Source organism: Panthera pardus, unplaced genomic scaffold, assembly GCF_024362965.1.
Source record: "Panthera pardus isolate Hobbes unplaced genomic scaffold, ASM2436296v1 HiC_scaffold_27, whole genome shotgun sequence".
NCBI classification, from domain to species: Eukaryota; Metazoa; Chordata; class Mammalia; order Carnivora; family Felidae; genus Panthera; species Panthera pardus.
The window spans coordinates 44,222,156-44,244,001 of NW_026526843.1; the positions used below are offsets into that span (position 1 = coordinate 44,222,156).

General features: G+C 39.3%; 1 long non-coding RNA gene across 2 annotated transcripts in view; it reads right to left on the reverse strand.

The window, feature by feature from the left end:
- The window catches only part of LOC109256461 (uncharacterized), a 74,925-nt gene extending 56,534 nt beyond the window's left edge, over positions 1–18,391 (reverse strand). Inside the window, exons 1-2 of one of the 2 annotated variants that reach the window (XR_008418185.1) lie at positions 17,909–18,391; positions 13,484–13,624 (exon numbers count right to left, since the gene is read on the reverse strand). This is a non-coding gene — a long non-coding RNA (uncharacterized LOC109256461). The remainder of the gene's footprint in view (positions 1–13,483; positions 13,625–17,908) is intronic. The other variant, XR_002075663.2, reaches the window with a different exon arrangement.
- Positions 18,392–21,846: the final 3,455 nt, after the last annotated feature.

The window sequence follows — 21,846 nt, forward strand, 5'->3', positions numbered from 1 at the left end:
CCACAAAAGACCCGGAATAGCCAAAGCAATCTTGAAAAAGAAAACCAAAGCTGGAGGCATCACAATTTTGGACCTCAAGCTATATTACAAAGCTGCAGTCATCAAGACAGTATGGTACTGGCACAACAACAGACACAAGGATCAATGGAACAGAATAGAAAACCCAGAAATGGACCCACAATTTATATGGTCAACTCATCTTCAAGAAAGCTGAAAGAATATCCAATGGAAAAAAGACAGTCTCTTCAACAAATGGTGCTGAGAAAACTGAACAGCAAGATGCAGAAGAATGAAACTGGACCACCTTTTCACCCTATACACAAAACTAAATTTTAAATGGATGAAAGACCTAAATGTGAGACAAGAAACCATAAAAATCTTAGAGGAGAACATAGGCAGCAACCTCTTTGACCTCAGCCATACCAACACCTTACTAGATACATCTCTGGAGTCAAGGCAAACAAAAGCAAAAATACACTATTGGGACTTCAAGATAAAAATCTTCTCCACAGGGAAGGAAATAATCAACAAAACTAAAAGGCATTCTACAGAATGGGAGAAGATATTTGCAAATAACATATCTGATAAAGGGTTAGTATCTAAAATCTATAAAGAACTTCTCAAACTCAACACCCAAAAAACAAATAAGCCAATTAAGAAATGGGAAGAAGAGGAGTCTAGGGAAGATGCCGGCGAAGGAGGACACTGGGCTCACCACGTCCTGCTGATCACTTAGATTCCACCCACACCTGCCTAAATAACCCAGAAAACCACCAGAAGACTAGCAGAACGGATTCTCTGGAGCCAAGCATAGATGAGAGGCCCACAGAAGAGGGCAGGAAGGGCGAAGAGGCGGTGCATGATACACGGACTGGTGGGAGGGAGCCACGACGGAAGGGCAGCCTGCCTGCAAAGCAGAGCCCCCAACTCTGGCTTGCAAAAGCAGAGGGGCTGAACGGAGCGTGTTCTGACAGCAAGCGGGACTTAAAATCTGGAAGGCTACAAGTTAAGAGCTTGGCTCAGAGAGTGGGAGGGCTGGAGGACAACGGGAAGGAGAGTTGTTGAGCCACTGAGGACAGAGCTCAGCTTGGCAGGGAACAAAGGCGCTCACCAGCACCATCTCTCCCGCCCATCCCCCAGCCAAAACCCCAAAAGGAACCAGTTCCTGTCATGGAACTTGCTTGCACCATTGAAACACCTAACGCTGTGCTTCTGTTGATCCATCCCTCCTGTGGCGGGTCTGAATCCCTCCCAGTGTCGCAAGGCCCCTGCCAAAGCAGATCACCAAAGGAAAAGCAACCTGAGCCTGCCCCTCCCACCCCTGTACACCTTACAGATCCACCCCAGCTAATACACCAGATCCCCAGCACCACAAGCCTGGCAGTGTGCAAGTAGTCCAGAATGGCCACGCCACCCCACAGTGAATCCTGCCACTAGGAGAGGGGAAAAGAGGGTACACACCAGTCTGACTGTGGCCCCAGCAGTGGGCTGGGGGCAGACTTCAGGTGTGACTGCGGCCCCGCCCACCAACAAGTTATTCAAAACAGCACAGTGGGAGAGCCCTGCAGGTCCCCACCACTCCAGGGACTATCCAAAATGACGAAACAGAAGACTACCCCTAAAAAGAAACTCCAGGAAATAGCGATAGCTAACGAACTGATCAAAAAGGATTTAAACAATATAACAGAAAGTGAATTTAGAATAATAGACATAAAATTACTCGCTGGTCTTGAAACAGTATAGAGGACAGCAGAGAATCTAATGCTCCAGAGATCAAGGGACTAAGGAACAGCTAGGAAGAGCTAAAAAATGCTATAAATGAGCTGCAAAAGAAAATGGAGGTGACCACAGCTTGGATTGAAGAGGCAGAGGCGAGAATAGGTGAACTAGAAGATAAAATTATGGAAAAAGAAGAAGCTGAGAAAAAGAGAGATTAAAAAATCCAGGAGTATGAGGGGAAAATTAGAGAACTAAGTGATGCACTAAAGAGAAATAATCTACGCATAATTGATATTCCAGAGGAGGAAGAGAGAGGGAAACGTGTTGAAGGTGTACTTGAAGAAATAATAGCTGAGAACTTCCTTGAACTGGGGAAGGAAAAAGGCATTGAAATCCAAGAGGCACAGAGAACTCCCTTCAGACGTAACTTTAATCGATCTGCATGACATATCATAGTGAAACTGGCAAAATACAAGGATAAAGAGAAAATTCTGAAAGCAGCTAGGGATAAACGTGATCTAACTTATAAAGGGAGACCGATAAGACTCGTGATGGATCTCTCTACTGAAACTTGGCAGGCCAGAAAGGACTGGCAGGAAATCTTCAATGTGATGAACAGGAAAAATATGCAGCAGAGAATCCTTTCTCCAGCAAGTCTGTCATTGAGAATAGAAGGAGAGATAAACGTCTTCCCAAACAATCAAAAACTGAAGGAATTAGTCACCACTAAACCAGCCCTACAAGAGAACCTAAGGGGGATCCCTGTGAGACAAAGTACCAGAGACATCACTACAAGCATGAAACCTACAGACATCACAATGACTCTAAACCCATATCTTTCTATAATAACACTGAATGTAAATGGATTAAATGCTCCAACCAAAAGACATAGGGTATCAGAATGGAAAAAACAAAAAAAAAAAAACAAAAAACAAAAAAACAAGACCCATCTATCTGCTGTCTACAAAAGACTCATTTTAGACCTCAGGACACCTTCAGATTAAAAGTGAAGGGATGGAGAAATATTTATCATGCTACTGGAAGTCAAAAGAAAGCTGGAGTAGCCATACTTATATCAGAAAAACTATACTTTAAATTAAAGGCTGTAACAAGAGATGAAGAAGGGCATTATATAACCATTTACAGGGTCTATCCATCAGGAAGAACTAACAATTATAAATGTCTATGCACCAAACACGGAAGCCCCCAAATATATAAAACAATTACTCACAAACATAAGAAACCTTATTGATAAGAATGTGGTAATTGCAGGGGACTTTAATACTCCACTTACAACAATGGATAGATCATCTAGACACATGGTCAATACAGAAACAAGGGCCCTAAATGATACATTGGATCAGATGGACTTGACAGATATATTTAGAACTCTGCATTCCAAAGCAACAGAATAAACTTTCTTCTCGAGTGCCCATGGAACATTCTCCAAGATAGATCACATACTGGGTCACAAAACAGCCCTTCATAAGTAGAAAAGAACTGAGATCATACCATGCATACTTTCAGAACACAATGTTATGAAGCTTGAAATCAACAACAGGAAAAAGTCTGGAAAACCTCCAAAAACATGGAAGTTAAAGAACACCCTACTAAAGAATGAATGGGTCAACCAGGCAATTAGAGAAGAAATTTAAAACTATATGGAAACAAATTAAAATGAAAATACAACAATCCAAATGCTTTGGGATACAGCGAAGGCAGTTATGAGAGGAAAATAAATTGCAACCCAGGCCTATCTCAAGAAACAAGAAAAATCCCAAATATAAAATCTAAAAGCACACTTAAAGGAAATAGAAGCAGAACAGCAAAGACACCCTAAACCCAGCAGAAGAAGAGAAATAACAAAGATCAGAACAGAAATAAACAATATAGAATCTAAAAAAACTGTAGAGCAGATCAACAAAACCAAGAGTTGTTTTTTTTGAAAAAAGAAACAAAATTGATAAACCTCTAGCCAGGTGTCTCAAAAAGAAAGGGGAGATGACCCAAATAGATAAAATCATGAATGCAAATGGAATTATTACAACCAATCCCTCAGAGATACAAGCAATTATCAGGGAATACTATGAAAAATTATATGCCAACAAACTGGACAACCTGGAAGAAATAGACAAATTCCTAAACACCCACACACTTCCAAAACTCAAACAGGAGGAAATAGAAAGCTTGAACAGACCCATAACCAGTGAAGAAATTGAATCGGTTATCAAAAATATCCCAACAAATAAGAGTCCAGGACCAGATGGCTTCCCAGGGGAGTTCTACCAGACGTTTAAAGCAGAGATAATACCTATCCTTCTCAACCTATTCCAAAAAATAGAAAGGGAAGGAAAACTTCCAGACTCATTCTAGGAAGCCAGTATTACTTTGATTCCTAAACCAGACAGAGATCCAGTAAAAAAAGAGACCTACAGGCCAATGTCCCTGATGAATATGGATGCAAAAAATTTCAATAAGGAACTCGCAAATCGAATTCAACAGCATATAAAAACAATTATTCACCATGATCAAGTGGGATTCATTCCTGGGCTGCAGGGCTGGTTCAACATTCACAAATCAATCAACGTGATATATCACATTAATAAAATAAAAGATAACCATATGATCCTGTCAATCGATGCAGAAAAAGCATTTGACAAAATTCAGCATGCTTTTTTAATAAAAACCCTGGAGAAAATCAGGATAGAAGGAATATACTTAAACATCATAAAAGCCATTTATGAAACGCCCACAGCTAACATCATCCTCAATGGGGAAAAACTGAGAGCTTTTCCTCTGAGGTCAGGAACGCGACAGGGATGGCCACTCTCACCGCTGTTGTTTAACATAGTGTTGGAAGTTCTAGCATCAGAAATCAGACAACAAAAAGAAATCAAAGGCATCAAAATTAGCAGTGATGATGTCAAGCTTTCACTTTTTGCAGATGACATGATATTATACATGGAAAATCTGATTGACTCCACCAAAAGTCTGCTAGAACTGATACATGAATTCAGCAAAGTCGCAGGATACAAAATCAATGTACAGAAATCAGTTGTATTCTTATACACTAATAATGAAGCAACAGAAAGACAAATAAAGAAACTGATCCCATTCACAATTGCACCAAGAAGCATAAAATACCTAGGGATAAATCTAACCAAAGATGTAAAAGATCTGTATGCTGAAAACTATAGAAAGCTTATGAAGGAAATTGACGAAGATATAAAGAAATGGAAAAACATTCCGTGCTCATGGGTTGGAAGAATACATATTGTTAAAATGTCAATACTACCCAAAGCTATCTACACATTCAATGCAATCCCAATCAAAATTGCACCAGCATTCTTCTCCAAGCTACAACAAGCAATCCTAAAATTTGTATGGAGCCACAAAAGGCCCCGAATAGCCAAAGTAATTTTGAAGAGAAGACCAAAGCAGGAGGCATTACAGTCCGAGACTTTAGCCTCTACTACAAAGCTGTAATCATCAAGACAGCATGGTATTGGCACAAAAACAGACACATAGACCGATGGAAGAGAATAGAAATGCCAGAACTAGACCCACAAAAGTATGGCCAACTCATCTTTGACAAAGCAGGAAAGAATAGCCAATGGAAAAAAGACAGTCTTTTTAACAAATGGTGCTGGGAGAACTGGACAGCAACATCCAGAAGATTGAAACTAGACCGCTTTCTCACACCATTCACAAAAATAAACTCAAAATGGATAAAGGACCTGAATGTGAGACAGGAAACCATCAAAACCCTAGAGAAGAAAGCAGGAAAAGACCTCTCTGACATCAGCCGCAGCAATTTCTTACTTGACACATTCCCAAAGGCAAGGGAATTAAAAGCAAAAATGAACTATTGGGACCTCATGAAGATAAAAAGCTTCTACACAGCAAAGGAAACAATCAACAAAAGTAAAAGGCAACCAACGGAATGGGAAAAGACATTTGCAAATGACATATCGGACAAAGGGCTAGTATCCAAAATCTATAAAGAGCTCACCAAACTCCACACCTGAAAAACAAATAATCCAGTGAAGAAACGGGCAGAAAACATGAATAGACACTTCTCTAAAGAAGACATCCGGATGGCCAACAGGCACATGAAAAGATGCTCAACGTCGCTCCTCATCAGTGAAATACAAATCAAAACCACACTCAGATATCACCTCACGCATGTCAGAGTGGCCAAAATGAAAAAATCGGGAGGCTATAGATGCTGAATATGATGTGGAGAAACGGGAACCCTCTTGCACTGTTGGTGGGAATGCAAATTGGTGCAGCCATTCTGGAATACAGTGTGGAGGTTCCTCAAAAAATTAAAAATAGACCTACCCTATGAGCCAGCAATAGCACTGCTAGGAATTTATCCAAGGGATACAGGAGTACTGATGCATAGGGGCACTTGTACCCCAATGTTTATAGCAGCACTCTCAACAATAGCCAAATTATGGAAAGAGCCTAAATGTCCATCAACTGATGAATGGATAAAGAAATTGTGGTTTAGATACACAATGGAGTACTGCATGGCAATGAGAAAGAATGAAATATGGCCCTTTGTAGCAAAGTGGATGGAACTGGAGAGTGTGATTCTAAGTGAAATAAGCCATACAGAGAAAGACAGATACTATATGTTTTCGCTCTTATGTGGATCCTGAGAAACTTAACAGAAACCCATGGGGGAGGGGAAGGAAAAAAAAACGAGGTTAGAGTGGGAGAGACCCAAAGCATAAGAGACTCTTAAAAACTGAGAACAGACTCAGGGTTGATGGTGGGTGGGAGGGAGGGAAGGGTGGGTGATGGGTATTGAGGAGGGCACCTTTTGGGATGAACACTGGGTGTTGTATGTAAACCAATTTGACAATAAATTTCATATATTAAAAAATGGGAAGAAGACATTAATAGACAATTTTTCAAAGAAGACATACAGATGGCTCACAGACCCATGGGGAAAAAAAAGCTCAATATCACTCATCCTCAGGGAAATACAAATTAAAACCATGATGATGAGATATCACCTCACACCTGTCAGAATGGCTAAAATTAAGAACACAGGAAACAACAGATATTGGGGAAGATGTGGAGAAGGGAGAGCCCTCTTACACTGTTTATGGGAGTGCAAACTGGTGCAACCCCTCTGGAAAACAGTATACCCTTTCCTCAAATAGTTAAAAATAAACCTCCCTATGACCCAGCAATTACACCATTGGGTATTTCCCATAAGATACAAAAATACTGACCAAAGGGGCATGTGGACCCTGATATTTATAGCAGCATTATCACCAATAGCCAAATTATAGAAACATCTCAGATGCCCATCAACTGATGAATGGATAAAGAAGATATGATGGACGTATATACACATACATATACATACAAATATATAATGGGGTATTACTCAGCCATGAAAAAGAATGAAATCTTGCCATTTGCAAAGAAGTGGATGGAGCTTGAGTTTGTTATGCTAAGCAAAATAAGTCAGTCAGAGAAAGACAAATATCATATGTGGATTTTAAGAAACAAAAAAGATGAACATAGGGGAAAGAAAAAAAAGAGAGGGAAACAAATCATAACAGACTCAGTTTTCTTTTTTTAACTATTTATTTATTTTTGAGAGAGCTCCAGTGACAGAGAAGCAGAAAGAGAGGGGTAAATATGATCCAAACTGGGCTCTGCCCTGACAGCAGGGAGCCCAATGTAGGGCTCAAACTTGCGAACCATGAGATCATGACCTGAGCTGATGTTGGACGCTCAACTGACTGAGCCAGCAGGCTCCCCAAGAGACTCTTAACTATAGAGAAAAAACTGAGGAGATATGGGCAGGGGGATGGGCTAAATGGGTGAGGGGTATTAAGTAGGGCACTTGTGATGAGCACTATGTCTTATATGTAAGTGTTGAATCACTAAACTATACTCCTGAAACTAATGTTATACTATATGTTAACCAACTAGAATTTAAAATGAAACTTGAAACATTAAAAAAAAGATGCTCCACATCATATGTCACCAAAGAAATGCAAATTAAAACAAGAAACCACTACACACCTATTAGAATGACCAAAATCCAGAACACTGACAACACCAAATGATGTCATGAATGTAGCACATAAGAATTCTCATTCATTGGTAATGGGAATACAAAATAGTACAGTCACTTTTGTAGACAGTTTGGCAGTTTCTTACAAAACTAAACATCCTCTTACCATGTGATCCAACAATCATGCTCCCCACTGTGTACTCAAAGGAGTTGAAAAGTTTTGTACTCACAAAAACCTGCACACAAATGTTTACAGCAGCTTTATTCATAATGGCCAAAACCTGAAATAATCCAAGATGTCCTTACAAAATAATGGATAAATAAACTGTGGTACATAAAGACAATGGAATATTTTCAGTGATAACAAGCAATGAAGAATCAAGGCATGAAGACACGGAAGAACCTTAAATACATGTTATTAGGTGTAAGAAGCGAATCTGAAAAAGCTACACACTATAAGATTCCAACCATATGACATTTTGAAATAGGCAAAACTATGGTGACAGTAAAAGATCAGTGGTTGCCAGGGATTAGAGTGGGAAAAGCGATGAATTCATGAAACACAGAGGATTTTTAGGGCAGTGAAAGTACAGAGTACTTTCTGTATAGATACAGATAGATACATATCATTATACATTTTCCAAACCCATAAAAGGCACAACACCAAGAATGAACCATAAAGTAAACTGTGGACTTTGGGTGATAATGATGTGTTAAAATAGCTTCACCAATGATAACAAATGTACTACTTTGATAATGGGAGAGGCTATGTATGTGCAGGGCAAGGCATATATGGGAAATCTCTATACTTTCCACTCAGTTTTACTATGTGCCTAAAACTGCTCTATAAAATAACATCTATTTTAAAATAATATCTTAAAATATATATAATAAGTATTTACAGGCTGCATGCATTAAAAAGGTCAAGAAACAATGGCTAACCAAGTGGCAATGAGCACCTCTAGTACCCTGATTGAACCCTCTAAAATCATTTCCCACTAAAAGGAACCAGGCTTCCTTGGAAAAATGGCTGATTCCAGGTCTGCGGTAGGAGTTGTATCAGATGAATTATGCCAAACTATATTACCAGAAAGCATGTTAAATAAGTCTCAGAAGCCAGTGGTATCTGGGTGGCTCAGTCAGTTAAATGTCTAACTCTTAATTTTGGCTCAGGTCATGATCTCACAGTCATGAGATTAAGCTGTGAGATTGGAGTTGTATGCTGAACATGGAGACTGCTTGAGATTCTCTCTCTCCCTCTGTGCCTTTCCCCGGCTCGTGCACTCTCTCTCTCTCAAAAAGAAAAAAAAAAAAAAAGAAAAAAAGAAGAAAGGAAAAGACTCAAAAGTCAATCTGAAGGAACTTCCACTGGCCAAACATAGAACATTTTGAAGATCAAAATGATTCATGACCATAATGGATTAAAACATATCAAATATAAAGATCTATGAGTTCATGATGACACTGTAACCAAAATGCAAAACAAAATAAAATGAACTCACTGCTCACCTTTGGAGGATTCTAGTGAAACAAATCATTATTTTGAAAAGTGGAAATAGGTGCACCTGGGTGGCTCAGTTGGTTGAGCGTCTGACTTTGGCTCAAGTCATGTTCTCACTGTCCCTGAGTTCGAGCTTCACATCGGGCTCTGTGCTGACAGCTCAGAGCCTGGAGCTTGCTTTGTATTCTGTGTCTCCCTCTCTCTCTTCCCCTGCCCCATTCATGCTCTGTCTCTCTCTCTCTGTCAAAAATAAATAAACATTAAAAATAATAAAAAAAAGAAAAGTGGAAATACTGCAAAAGAATTATACAGTCATCCTTCTCTTCGTGTGCAAACCAAGCTCAGCACAACCTAAAAGTGAATTAGGTTAGGGTTTTTTTCAATAAAATAATTTTAGCTAATGAATGCAGGAGAAATCAGAATTAGAACACTATTTTGTAGTCTTTAATGAAATGCAGACCCAGGCAACAATCTTCAAAAATTGTATAAACCATAAGGTGAAAAGCACATGGGTAATTTTATACTCAATGGATTAGGTTAAGAATACTCAAATTAAGTGATCAATCTTAGTGTCACAACAGGAGACAACTAGACAAAATCAGCTTCATGGTGTAATACTATAGAACTAAACAACACCACATCTAAGGTACTCTTGCAAAAAACCTGAATCTTAACAAGCCTCTAAACCTAATTATCAACTTAAAGTCAATAGAAAAGAGGCACCTGGATGGCTCAGTCGGTTAGGCATCCAACTCTTGATTTTGGCTTGGGTCATAATCTTAGGGTCGTGAGATTGAGCCCAACATTGAATTATGAGCTGGGTGTGGAGTCTGTTTTAGATTCTCTCTCTCCCTCTCCCTCTGCCCCTCTGTTGCTTGTGCTCTCTAAAAAAATAATACATAAATAAACAAATGAGTAAGTAAGTAAGTAAATAAATAAATAAAGGCATAAATAAATAAAGGCAATGGGAGGAGCTGGAGGAATATAACAAATAACACAATAAGGATATAATTAGCAAAACCCAAAATTTAAACTCCACAGGACAAATGATCCAGTTTTTTTCAGCAAATAAATTAGAAGGTTAAGAAAATTTTCTTTATATTAAAGAAATATATTTTCTTTATATTAAAAAAATTAAATATTTTAGAGACAGTTAAAGAAAAATTAAAACAGAGAAATTAAAGTTAAAATCAAAATGACATACCACTACATGCCCACCAGAATAACAAAATGAAAAAGGTGGAATATACCAAGTATTGTCGAAAATTTGGAAAAAGTGGAACTCTCACATACTGCTGGTAGGAACATAGACTGGAACAACCACTTGAAAAACTGCTTGGCACTGTCTGATGTACTCAACATATGCATACTCTATGACTAGAAGTGCCACTCTTTGGTATATGTCCAAGAGAAATGAAAATATATATCCATCAAAAAATATGCAGAAGAACATTCATAGTACCATTACTCAAAATAAGTCAAAAATATAAAAATATGTAAATTCCCAAAACAGATACATATATTGTAAAATACCCACATAATGTACTACTTGCTATACAACCAATGAAAATTAACAATCTAAAACTATGGATAATGATAATGTAAATATACTTTATGTTGACTGAAAGAAGCCAGACACAGAAAAGTACATGCTGCATGCATGATTCCAGGAATTTTTCTTCTAACCTCCCAATAGAGATTAGGGAAGGAGAGGATAATCAATACTCTATTTCTTTTTATTTGAAGAGACTCAGTGTCTTTGTATATTATTTGCAGGTTAACTTTAAAGAGAACATATCCTGTGAGCTCTTAAAGTGATTCACTACATATAAGAACAAAGCTAGTGCTATATTTGATGTACAGAAAACTGAGTACCAGTCAAGAGACATACTTGGATCCATAGGCGAACCTAACCCACTAACTCTAGGTGACCCTGGGTAAAATACCACACCTCCTCTGGCCTCACCTATCAAGAGTGGTCACATCAGCCCTGCCTCCCATCCAACAAAGCCTAGAACACAGAGCAATGTGATTCCCATCTGAAAAGCACTTTGGGTTCATAAGAGGAAAAAAAAAAATACCATGAAAGTCCAAGGAATTATTTTAACAGAATTTGTCTAATTCATAGTAATTTTCATGATTATTCTCTTTTTTATAATTATCACCCTTGACGAAGATTCTCTCCTGGACAAAACTCTAGGCATACTCCTCTTAGCACTCTTCTTGACTACACCTCAACCCTGGACAATTAAGTCTTGATCTAAACACTACCATAGTTTCTTTTTTTTTTTTTTTAATTTTTTAACGTTTATTTATTTTTGAGACAGAGAGAGAGAGAGAGCATGAACAGGGGAGGGTCAGAGAAAGAGGGAGACACAGAATCTGAAACAGGCTCCAGGCTCTGAGCAGTCAGCACAGAGCCCGACGCGGGGCTTGAACTCACGGACCGCGAGATCATGACCTGAGCCGAAGTCGGACGCTTAACCGACTGAGCCACCCAGGCGCCCCAAAACACTACCATAGTTTCTAACAGCTGAAGGCTGCATCTCTAAGACGAGCCTAAACCTCCTTAAAGTGATCGCCTGAGAAAACTCAAGGCTTCCAGAACAATTTACTGTTTGTTCCAGCGAGCACCTGAAGATAGGGCCCCTGCCTCCAGCCTCTGTGGGAGAATAGAAATCTAACTTGAATAAAGGCCAGTTAACAAACTCAGATGAGTTTCACCTGGATGAAACCCACTTCATTATTTTTGTAATTTTTCACTTCCTTGAATCTACTTAACTCCTACTCACTCCTCTTCCTATTCCCTCATGTTCCCTTTAAACTTCTCAGTCACCTCTAGACAAATTGAAGTTGAGATGAGTTCATACTGGACTCTACCCTGTCGCAAAAGTATATTGCTGATTAAAATCTGTCCTTACCACTTTAACCAGGGTCTAGCTTTGTTCATCATTGACACATTTTTTTGTCTATAATTACTACTTTTTCGTTTTTCTTAAATAAATACCATTTGGTACACTGCAAACGCCTACTGAAACATAGTTTCCACCCAAAGAGATACAGATCGTCCTGACCTAACATCACCCATAGTAGGCTGACATAGTGCAACAAATGTCTTTTTCTTCCTACCTAAGGTTACTGGTTAGGAATGTGGCTTCTGGAGACAGACCAGGTCCAAATCCTAGTTCTGTATGAGTCTGAATTCTTTTGCTTCACCTTACAGTCACTCGATTGCCTCATGTAGAAAATTGGGGTTGTGTGTTACTATAGAAGACACAGCAGTTTTAAATAAACATTGCTTTGAATTTTGGTCTTTACAAGAGTAAATAGTCCACAATCCTATTATTTAAAAAATTCTGCAAAGACTTTGGGATACCTAGCTCTCTGTGATTTTAAGAGATTAAAAAACCTGTGCCTCAGTTTCCTCTTCTATAAAATGGAAAATAAAATCACCCTTATGTCATGGGTTATTGTTTTGAGAATTGAGTTAATACACTATTAGAACACTGCTGGGTGCACAGTAACATCTCAAAAATGCTAGCTACTTTAAATAAATACTTACAATATGATATTTATATAGTTTTATAGTCTGCATGTGTGTTTAATAAAGTGTAATAGTTTTACAACTAAATCCTATTCATTAAATGATCCATTTTGTAAATCGCTTTTACCATAACCACTTCTGCTTACCTAATTATCATGAGAATGTCTCAAAAGTGCATGAAACAACCGATCTCAGGAAACAGCACCACCGTGTCTGCACTTGGCTGAACAAAAGCCAAGTGCTCATCCTTCATTCAGACTTATCCTCATGTACCCCCACCCACAGCCACCTCAGGCCCCACCTGTCCTATCACCAACACATCCTGTCCAAGGCTATCCCTTGTCATTTGCACACTGTGGCAGTACTGGGTCAATCCACCCTCATCCCTCCCCTGGACTTCTGCAAGACTACATTTGGAGAAATCTTGACCTAAGCATCTGATGTTTGTGTACCATTAATTTTATGTCTCCCATTCAGAGTTCAATGATATCTGTGATGTCTCTGTTAATGTGATTACTCAAAAGCACACTGGTCCTTCCTTCACACATACGACCACAGATTGCTTTCCCACATGGGATCACACTTAAATTTCATAATACTCCCAGGTGGTTGGGAGAATTGGGTACTGTTATCCTGTTGTATAGACAAGGCTTGTGGAAGCATAGTGACTTACCTAAAGTGTCCCAATGATGGGACCCTGATCTCTTCATTCTTGCTCTAGGAACCAGTCTAGCACACTCTACATCACACTTTGTTCTTCTCTATCGGTTCCTGTTTTCAGGGCTCAGAATTCACATGCCTGTCTGTTGTTCCACTAGAAAGGAAGAGTCAGGGGTTCAGACATCACATGGAATAGAACAGAAAGTGAAAGGAAGGGAAAACACATGAAACACAACAGCAGTGGGTGAGCATGTGCTTGCCTGTCCCCACCCAGTTCACAGGAAGCTGTGCAATGACGCTGTGCCTCTTCCCTACCTCCATCCCACAGCCTCCTCACACACACAGCAGTGACACTGAAGCTCTCACATCATGTGAATGGGGGCTCATCCCTGCTTGCTGTTCCATGTCCAAATATTCTCTCTGGTAGTCCTGCTATCATGTTCATGTCAGAGGTAACATATTGACAGAGTGAAGAAGGCAAAATTGGAATGGAGAATTAGCACCCACTGAGAGCCTACTAGATGCCACACACCGTAGGTTGTTATTTTCAGATTTTTTCTCTTCAATTCCTCAAAATGATGATCTGAGGTGATTTCCTTTCTATAGATTAGAAGATAGCCTCAGGAGACAAAGTAAATATTGAAAGAATTCTAAGCAGTTGTCAAATAGACATAGAAGTCAACTTGAAGGGGCTTCCATTGGCCAATTCTGAGACATTTAAGCATAAAAATAAATAATTGTAGCATCAAATGGTAACTCTTTCTGCAAAATAGAAATCTATTACTCATACTGATATGAATTTTAAAAACACATAAAACAGGGAGAAGAGAAATCTCTACCTTCAGTCAAATTTCAATGAATAACACAGGAAGGAATGAGGAAATCAGAAAAACAACACTTGACAACCATGTTACTAATAAGCAATTTGGGCTAGAATTATAAAACAATGCTCAATCTGCACCAAATCCCACAGCAGTCACAGAGTCACCATGGTAACCATGCTGGCCAACTAAAGCTGGAGAAAAAAACACTGTGACTTACTTCCTATTATATGCTAGGAAGTGAACAGGACTGACACAACCACAGTAAAGTAATTAACCTGAAATATTCTTCACAATAAAGATTCCTGGCAGCTTCAGCAACATACACATACATACAAACATACATACTCATATATGTACATGCTCTCTCCTTCCCCTGTCTCACCATTCAAGTACCCAGAATTCATCAATTCAAGGGACAAAAAGAAAAACCCCACAATTTAACTGGTTCAATTCTAACCACACATAACTACTTCATTTTAGTGACTGATTTTTCTGGCTATGACCTGTAGAATTGTCTCTGTGACATTTTTCTCCCTAGTTTCAGTACATTGCCAATGATGTCAAAAAGCTGATATAGAAACAGTCAAATGCATGTTATCCATCAGGTAACTTTTTCATCCTAGAGTGGTCTGTGCTTTCAACCAAAAAGATCCTGCAACAGTTATTATTAAATATTTGGCTGCTGACAGCTTAGTGAAAATAAAATAATTGGGAATTATATTTATAAAACAATGTATTTTACAATAACATCAAAAAGTATGAAATAGTTATGGATCATCTGTCCACATATGTGCAAAGCTTGTTCACTGAACACTACACAATATTGCTTAGAAAAATTAAAGACCTAAATGAATGGAGAGACAACTATCTTCACAGCTTGGAAGATTCAGTATTATTTCAATGTTACTTCTCCTTAAATACATCCATATATTCAATGCAATCCAAATAAAAATACTAGAAAATATTTTTAAAGAAATTGGCAGGCCAATTCTGAAGTTTATATGGAAATTCAGAGGATCTAGACCATGAAAAACAACTTTGAAAAAGAATCAAGTTGGAGGATGAACACTCTCAGATTTTAAGACTCATTTAAAACATATAGTAATCAAGCAGTATGGTATTAGAATCAAGGTAGACAAGTAGATTGAAGAAAAAGATTAAAGAGTCCAGAAACAGACCCACACATATATGGACAACTGATTTTTGAAAAGTGGGCAAAAGCAATTTAGTGGAGAAACGGGAGTCTTATCAACAAATGGTACTAGGACAAGTGCATATCATATACACAAATATAAATTGTTACCCATGTATCACGCTATATACAAAAGTCCACTCAAAATGGATCACAGACTTAAGTATATAACCTAAAGCTATCAATCTTTTAGAAGAAACATAGGAAAAAGTCCTTGTGACCTTGGATTAGTTGAAGATTTCATACAGGAGATACCAAAACTATAATCTATAAGTGAACTAATATATAAACTGGACTTCCTCCAAGTAAAAAACTGCTCTTCCTAAGACACTGTTAAAATAATTAAAAAACAAGGCACTGATTGGCAGAATATACATGCAAATTACATATCTGACAAAGGACCTGTATCTAGAATATAGAAAATCTATAAAGTCAATTAGAAAAAAAATGACACTACAATAAAAAAAATGGAGGACAATTTTGAATAGACACTTCATCAAAGATGTAGAAGTGGCAAAAAAAAAAAACACATGAAAATATGCTTAACTTCATTAGGGAATTGTAAATTAAAACTATAATTTCATACCACTACATCCCCATGAGAATGGTTATAATTAAAAAGATTGACCATACCATTCATTAGCAGGGTTGTAGAGGACACTCCCATACACTGCTGGTGACAAGGGAAAAATGGTACAACCAGTTTGGTAGTTTCTTAACAATGTTAGTCTTACATCTACTATATGATCCAGCCATTGCACTCTTAAGTATTTACTCTGGGGGAAATACTAGAGAAAGAAAGCATATATCCATGCAAAAAGTTATACACAAATGGTCATTGGAGGTTTAATTTAAAAAAAAAACAAATTTCAAACAAATTGTAACATATCCATATACTGGGATGCTACTCATCAATTAAAAAATTATAAACTATTTAGTCGCCTGGGTGGCTCAGTCAGTTAAGAGCCTGACTTCAGCTCAGGTCATGATCTCATGGTTCATGAGTTTGAGCCTCCCAACCCAATCCCTCCTTGGGATTCTTTCTCTCTGCCCCTCCCCACCACCTCAAAATAAATAAACTTAAAAAAAGAGAATGAACTATTGATACATGCAAAAAAAAAAAAAAAGGTAAATCTAAATAAATAGGCTCAGTGAACGAAGCCAGACCAAAACCAAAAAAGCAAAAAACCTTTAGGATTCCATTTAAATAAAATTCTAGGACATGAAAACTAATCTACAGTGAGAGAAGATAAGTGCTTGCCTGGATACATAGTGGGCAGGGGGTGGGGTGGAGGCCAGGTAACAAAGAACTGAAACTGTTATATACTGGGAAAGTAAACATAACTATATTTAAGAGTACCTGGTTATTATAGGATATAAGGCTCAGTATAATAAGTATATAATAATAAAACACAGAAGTATTTTTTAAAATATAAATTCTTATAACTGACATGTTTAATATTTGTAAAATTTCTGGTTTCCTAAAATGTTTCATTATAAAATGGATAAAAACACAGCAGCCAGGGAACTATATTACATTCTCAAATTACTAGGAATACTTTAACCAAATGCATTTTTCAACACACATCTGTGAGAAATATGAGAATCACTGAATAATATTTACCCAGCGAGAACAACTTAGGTAAATTTATTCCAAATGCATGTTAAAGATCACATTCCTTCCTCAAGCTGGATAATTCAGTGCTTTCAGACAAAAGACTTCCCTAAAATGAGCCTCAGGGGCTACTACAAACCATACAGCTACTGAAGGAATGACATTCCATCTGGTAAACCTCTTCTCTCAAGATGAGATCAACGCAGCTTCTCTACTTTTAGGCTAGTTTGTGAACTTCATAGGAGCTATTCTAAAACATGCTTTTGTTCAGATCAATAAAGTCATTGATCCAGGCCTCATATTCCACCAGGAATGCAAGGTTTTGGGCTCTCCTGAGGACTGCTGCCCTTGAACCTGGAGTAGAAACTTCAGCAGCCATCAGGACTCAGATCCTCAAAACCTGCCTTCTTCAGGCACCTGATATGAGCTGGGCCGCTGGTATGAAGAGCTCCACAGGAAAAGACAGATCCAGCTATCACAATCCCTTACTGGTGTAACTATGTGGCCAGGACCAAGCCAGGCACTAGGTTACTGACAATGACATACAACCAGGTGGTGGTCATAGCAACCACATGTTTTAATGGGCTTCTCACCAGAGCCTTTTTTCTCCTCTTTATCTCCTAACAACAAAATTGGAAAGGCATAAGAAATGGCCTGAATTCAGGCAGGCATTTATGACCCCGCAATAACCACAGGGCTATGGGTTTGCTCAGTCCAATTGCTGACTGTTCTCAGCGATCCTGAGTGAAGCATTCTCATCTCCACTGTACAGAGGGGGGAAGCTGGTGCACAGAGAGGTTAAGTTACCTGTCTTAACCTCCCGCATCCTTGTCTTTAGAGGAAAGCAGCTCCAGGACACCCCTGCAGGAACACTTACACTCACTGGAGCTGGGAGGGACCACAATGGCTTTACATACAAGACAGCAGGGGCACCGAGCCCCAAAGCGGGAAAAGCTGGATCTGGATTCCTCTGTCTCCTCACACTCCAAGGCGGTTCAGCCCCCTCAGCGGGACCCCACACTCTCAGCTGAGTCCCAAACATCTGAGGTCGAGACCTGCTCTCCAAACTAGGGCTTATTAAAAATTCGTCACGGTCGCCCTATGACGTCAGGTTTCTACGGCAACGCGAAGCATAGGCTTTTAGTCCATACTAAAAATGCCTCCGCAAGACTCACGCACCCCTTGGAATCTCGCTGAACGCAAAATATCTTTGCTCTTCAGGCCACCACAGGAGAAATCATAGTAATTAGAGGCTGTAGACTGAAACTAGGACAGTTGTTGGAACTCGGCCTAGGTTGATGGAACAAAGAATGTCCCTGCTGTGAGGATTTTTGTTTGCTTTAAAGAGACAGTAGGGGAGTATTATCAGTACATTCAGCCCCAGGGAAGTGTCCTAGCATTCTTGAAGATGAGCTAGCACTGAGAGGGTGGACATGTAAAATTCCACACCATGCTAAGCAGTTAACCATCTGAAGTGGAAAACTAAAAGATCATCTATAATCATGTGACTGAATGATCTAGATACATACACGAAATGTCATTTCAGCAATTTGAAATTATTTCAAAGAAGCAGGCCTAGAAAATTATAGTAATTTAGTAGGCAGAAACTTAGTCAATTGAACAGTACATTTGTTTGTACTTGAGGATTCTGATTATTCATTCCTGATAATTTCTTCCATATGGAGCGGCATCAATACGTAACCAAAATACTTCTATCTTCTCTATATACCAGGCCTTCTCCCTTCAAACCCTTGGTGGTAAATTGCTCTTATGAAGCAAATTTTCTGCTCTTCCCTCAGGAGTGGGTCTTACAATTATCCCACAGCTCTTCTCCCCTTTCTGTGACTTGCTAGCTCTCAGCTATTTCTATGGTCTTGATCCAAAATGCTTGAGTTTTTTTTTTTTTTTTTCAACGTTTTTTATTTATTTTTGGGACAGAGAGAGACAGAGCATGAACGGGGGAGGGGCAGAGAGAGAGGGAGACACAGAATCGGAAACAGGCTCCAGGCTCCGAGCCATCAGCCCAGAGCCTGAGGCGGGGCTCGAACTCACGGACCTCGAGATCGTGACCTGGCTGAAGTCGGACGCTTAACCGACTGCGCCACCCAGGCGCCCCCAAAATGCTTGAGCTTTTAAGCCCCCACCCACCCACCATACATCCCTGCTCCACATGTGAGCTGTAAAACAACTAAAAATATGAAAAAAAATAATAAGGAGAACAATATATCAACTTTCTTATAAAAGTTGTATTAGAGAAAGGGCTTAGAATCTGCAGGCAAGGCCTTTACTATTAATAAACCCCAGAGTTGGACACAGTTATCCACCCAGCAGTGCTGCATTGACACAATAGCAAAGGCCAAGGGCTGTAATGCTTATCTATCTGCTGTCTTGTCAAAGATCCCTGTCCACATGTATCCAAAAGAAGTTCCCTTTCAATAGACATTTTTATCTCTCAGGATTCTGTGGGTTGACTGGGCTCCACTGGGTATCTTTCTGCTCTATTTGGTATCTCCCACCTGGGGCTGCAGTCATCTGGAAGCTCCACTTAGCTGGAACATCCAACAGAGCTCGCTCAACATGGATGATGATCCATGTGGCATCTGCTGGGGGGTTGGCTGAGGCTATTGACTGTAGCATCTTGGTTCTACCCCACAGAGCCCCCCATATGTAACTTTGCCAAACTAAATTTAACTCGTATAAATTTGAATTTCAGATAAACAGCAAAAACTTTCTAGTGTAAATACATCTTATGCAATATTATTTTGTTTGTCTGAAATTCAAATTCACCTGGGCATCCTGTATGTTTATTTACTAAATCTGACAACTCTAGGGGACAAGCCTGTGAATCTGTAAGTTTAACAACCATCTGAGAAGACTCTTCCAATGGGGAAAGTCTGGAGAACACAAATAGACTGAAAATAGAGATAAAATCGTTAATACCTGGTACTGTGGAATGAAAGGGCAACAGGTATTCACATATACCGTTGGTGCTAAATAGGTGTATCTGTTTTCTGAGACCTGTATTATTATAACTTAATCATTTGGATGGCCTTTGGTAGAAGCCCTACTTCCACTAACAAGGAAATTTCAGGTGAGGGTTTAGAAAAGGATCCCAAAGTTGATTCTGACCTGCATTCAGGTTAACAGGCCCCAGCTAAGGGAGCAGCAATTCAAGGAGCTGTATGAGTTTCCTGCTCTGGGGAGGAAAGACAGCTATAATTTATGGATCAGATGGTTGAGCTGAGCCCAAGTCCAATGTTCTTCACTTAGTGGCTGGATTTAATCCTCATGACAACCCTGGTAGCGAGGTATCACAATCCTCTCTTCATGAATATATGTTAGTACAAAGCACGTGCTCCTGAACACAGACACAGACAGAAAAGAGGTTTCTCCCCACACCCACTGAAAGAGCCAGGGATGGACCCAGGCATTCTGGGCACCATTAGTTGCTGGTGGCAGAGCTTTAGCAAAGGAATCAGGACACATACTGCTGAGGTGATTAATCACTGTTCTTTTTTACCCTCCCTGCAGCAGGGAGACAGGCTTGGTGCTTCTTCCTCTTACCTCAGGGGAGGTTTGTGCCAGGGTGGGAAGTAAAAGATATCTGAAGCCCATGTTTCTTCCATGCTTTGTGAAAAGTTAAACTTGTGGAAAGGATTGGGCTTCTTATACCTAGTAGGGAGAGGAGGGCATCTGAGGACCCAAGGGTGAGAGGATGGAAGATTTTACTTAAGGGTTAGATCAGAGGTCAATACATTCTTCCAAGAGGAACTGGAGTGCTGTTCCATATCAATGCTTGAGATGGCTCCATGGATGGTCCATCAAGGCTGCATCCAGCTATAAGACAGATTTTCCTGTTTCAATTGAAGGCTGGATGGCACAGGGTCTGGACGATTGAAGATACAGAACCAGCTAGGGCAATGCACAGCTCAGCCCTGAGCAGTGTGGATAGATGAGTAATGATGTAGGGGCCTCCCCAACTGCATCAGGAGGATAAATAGCATAAGTGAGACTCCTTTGTCAAAGAGCATGAACATCTAATATTTTTTAGTACTATCTGGCTTAACTTTGAAATCTCTTTACTAATGTGTATCTCAACCCATAACAAGATGAGAACACTCGTCTTTCCAGATCTGTGCAAACAATGAGTTTCATGGCATTTTTAATATTTGCTAATCGGATACCTTGTTAGAATGTTGATGACACTTTTTCTCTATTTCTCTATAAATGGTACATTTCACCTTTCCATTTCTAAATGTTCAGCTTTATGTTAACTTTATGCTTCAGAATATATATTGAAATAATTATTGAGTTTCAAAAGAAAACTTGGTCATTGGCTTTGTATTTATTCTGCACACTGTTTCCATACACTGCTGGGGGAGGACACATTGTTACAACCTCTTTACAGAGACATTTGGCAATATCTATGACACAAGGAGATAAGGTGAGGCACCTGGGTGACTCAGTCAGTTAAGCGTCTGACTCATGATTTCAGCTCAGATCATGATCTCATGGCTCATGATATCAAGCCCCATGTTCAGGGCTGCCGCCTGTTGCAGTGCAGAGCTTGCTTGGGATCCTCTCTCTCCTTCTCTCTTTACCCCTCCCTCACTTTTGCGCTCTCTCTCTCTCTCTCAAAATAAATAAATATTTTTTTTTAAAAAGAAAAAGTCATGAGGTCTTGTCAGTTTCTACACTCTTAAGTCTGTACTGCAGAGTCCTGGGCACAAGTGCAAGTATGCTCA